Genomic DNA, 860 nt, shown 5'->3' with positions numbered 1-860 from the left:
CCTCGTAGCTAGTTTTTTTAAGTCTTCAGCTCCTTGTAGGTGGGGCCGGGCCACGTTTTCTCACCCTGCCCTGAAGCCAACTGTCACGACGTTTTACGACCAGACTTTAAGGAGGCCACATCACACACGCACACCCCACTCATGAACACGTGGAGCAAGCATTTAGAAAACACACAGAGCATGTAGGCGGCCACATGATGGCTTCTGGCTCGCATGCGTCAGCACAGTATGGCCATCCTGAATATGTGCCGGGAGTGATTTTAAACATTTTGATGTGCTTTTCTCTTTGCTCCCTCCCGTACCGAGCTTCTGTCTCAGATGGCCTTAGATATCCACCTCCCAGAAGAAAGGGCAGACTTAGTCTTTGCTCCAAGACAACAGGGAGCAACAGAAGGCTTTTGGCATTTGCACCTGGACTCCGCAGGACGGCACCCTGACCAGACAGGCGGCCGTCTTGTAGGACGATCTCCAGATTTCTCTTCTTGTCCTTAAGCATATCAACAACTGAGTCAAAGACCCAGGGGAGGTCAAAGGAGGGCCTGCTGCTTTTTTGTTGGGGTGGGAAGGAAAGGGGGGTACACAGGGAGGGAGGAGAAAAATCAAGCTGGCCCACTTCCCCTTCCTGAGCACAGAGAGAAGGAAAATCACAAGGTAAGTGGGGGAAACTTAAAGGTAGGAGGAGCCAGGGGGAGCCCCTGGGGCCAAAGCAAAAGGCACAAAGCGGTGAGGGTGGGGTGAGGAGTCTAGGAGCGTATCCGCTGGGAGTCACTACCATACCCCACGTGGTGCCAGGGCAAGCTGACCCCACAGCAGGCGCGGAGGACAGACCGCCCAGATGGAAGCTTCATGGGGGTCACAGG

This window comes from Panthera onca, chromosome B3, assembly GCF_046562875.1.
Source record: "Panthera onca isolate mPanOnc1 chromosome B3, mPanOnc1 haplotype 2, whole genome shotgun sequence".
Classification (NCBI taxonomy): domain Eukaryota; kingdom Metazoa; phylum Chordata; class Mammalia; order Carnivora; family Felidae; genus Panthera; species Panthera onca.
This window is presented reverse-complemented; position numbering follows the sequence as displayed.